A 2904-nucleotide genomic window follows, 5' to 3' on the forward strand; every position below is an offset into this window, starting at 1 on the left:
TTTATAAAGACACTTCTGGAAAGTTTTTTTCCTTTGTTATCAGTTGTTTAAAAATATGTTACATTCTTTGTGTGAGGATTGATGATATTTGTATATAAAATGGTAACTCGTATAATTTGTAATTGATTTATGATAGAGAAACTGACAGAAAAGGGTAATACAAAGAAGAGCACGTGATGTTACCTCTTATCCTCCGGGATCTAGAGGTCTCTCCTCACGGACGTTTCCATCCAACTGGAAAGAACGACTGGAATGGAGTCCGAACAGCGTTGCTGGGGGTTCTATATAAGTTTTCGAAAAATACTCCTTCCTTGTACTACATTAAACCACAGAAATAAGTTGAGCGGTTTATTTTAGCAGTGAATGTGCAATGACAAACAAGTATTAAAACCGGGTTCCATCCAGTCGATTTAGTAATCCACTACGAGGAATTGAAATGGAAAGAACACCTTTCCCTAAAAAGAGGAATTTCTGCTCATTTTATCGGCCTGTTTTGTTGTGTAGTAATTGAACAGATAAAGGAATATGACATTTCATGTTAAACCTCTGTTCCACTTCTAACCATTTCTCTCCTATATGGCTGGTCGTGCTGGTTGATACAATTATCAAACTAAATTAAATACCAATATTAAATGAGCAATAACCGAGCAATAGATGATGTATAATGAAAGTTATGAAATTGTTATTAATTTGAGCCCAATAGATGGTAGATATAGTAATGCATATGTTAAATTGCCATACAGCATATTTTTAATTTTTTTTTTTTTTTTTTTCTTTTTTTTTTTACTAATATATAATATATATAGTACATTGGGCCACCAACAAAAGGGAGGGTAATATTACAAGAATTTGGAGAAGTATCCACAACAATAAGGAAATCCCACAAAGAAAACCAAAAAGGGGTAAAATATAATGGAACCAAAAGGGATAAATTATGAAATAAACACAACCCCCAAAAAAAGATAATTAAAAAAATACCCATACGAAAAATAAGGGAAACCCAAAAACAATGGGAAATGAAATTAATTAGATTTGTACTAAAAAGCATATATTTTTTTTATAATTAATTTGTATTAAATATTATCATATAGTAACTTTCTTTAATTTTATTACATAATATTATATTTAATAATCTCTTTTGTTAAAGACGCAATAAAAAATGTGGATGTTCCAGGGGAGGAGAGGAAGAAAATGGGGATAGGAGGAGGTGTAGGGTGAGGAACTACTGATTTGTTTGTTTAATTATTTTTTAGAGGGGAAGAGGGAGAGAGACACAAGAGTTAGTTCATTTCCTAGGCGACATTCACACAGTTCCTGTACAGAAAAATTGAAATGATATGAATTTTTGTTCGATGGTTTATAGGTGATGAATCTAATTAAGTTATAAAGAAAGTATGATAGTCATTTGTTTGTAAACTAAAGCCAGGTAGTGGAACCGGAACCAGTCATCCATTCATTTCAGTCGGCATATTGTGAGGGAAACATTTGCTTGGTTTGCATCATTTCATGTGAAAATGTCACAATTTCATAGTTAAATGTCTTACCTTCTAGGTGTTGATCCCCGTGAATGAGATCTTCGTTGGATATACGGGACGAACTCGCATGTATCGCATTTTTTTTATTAATTTGGTAGGTCTGAACTGCAAATAAACGTAAGCTTTATTTTACTGCTCGAACTAAGGATATAGTAACATAGCATAAACTGACATAATATTTATTTTCTCTCCATTATCCAACATTAAAACAGGATTTTTGCAATAGATGGCTGTTCAAACTGAAGAAGTACAAGTATTACGGCAATCATGAATGTGCTCTGTAATGTGGATATAACAAAACACTACACACACACACACAAACACTACCCCATCACACACACACACACACACACACACCACACACGCACACACACCAACACACATCAATGTATTACCTAAAATCACGTCTGAATTTCGAGTAAAGGAGTGCTTTGAAACACGTGTATTGGCAGGTTTCGCTATCCAATACAAATGGTACAGTCACAATTGAAATGTCAAGATTACGCACATTTTTAAAGGTGCAAAAAATGCGGCGAAAAAGAAGAAATATAAAGAGAAGAAATCTCAGACCACTTTTAGTTCCGCAAAAAGAAAGTAGAAAGTCCTACAGTTTTTGGAACCACTGGGTGAGTAATGATGAGAATGAATTTTCCTATTTTTGGCTTGAAATATCACTTACACCCGTCATTTCTTACTCTAAAAGATTACATTATTGACTAATTTCTAAACTAGGCTGTTTGATGGAACTTCATGTGGCACAGTATATATCTGTATTTGGACTTTATTGTCTGGAGGATCAAGACTTGTAAAAATCGTAACTTTAAACAGACAAAACAGACAAAGGGTAAGATCTGAACTCTTTTGTACACCTGAGGAGCGCCTTGTCAATCTATAAACTTGCCAAGTAAGTAAAGATAGTAAGACAAGAGAACGCAACTAGACGAAACTAGTAAATGACAAATGAGAGAAACTGAGTGTTATCATAGGTGCTCTCACCAATGGGGCTGCCTTTGTTTTAAAAACCAACGTTAGTTACCATGTGATCAATGCCAAAATACTTTATAAGTTACTGACAAACCAGACATTATAATGAAGGATGCACGTCACTATTGATTATTACTATGCCGACTCCTAAATAGTGCATTATGCATTCTTTGTATTCTTTGTGACAACTATCTATTTATGAATGGTGCGTTAAGATTGACCAAAGAATGTATGTAGACAAATGACTCACCAGATGTGTAGTGCGCGTCTGAGGCATTCAGGAGGGTAGGCACCCTTTGTTTCCCAACGTGATGATAGTTCCCCTTTCTCATTACTATTATGTAAAAGCCTTAAACAGGAAAGGTGCAAAAAGTGTATGCATAAA

This window comes from Cyprinus carpio, chromosome B16, assembly GCF_018340385.1.
Source record: "Cyprinus carpio isolate SPL01 chromosome B16, ASM1834038v1, whole genome shotgun sequence".
Taxonomy (NCBI): domain Eukaryota; kingdom Metazoa; phylum Chordata; class Actinopteri; order Cypriniformes; family Cyprinidae; genus Cyprinus; species Cyprinus carpio.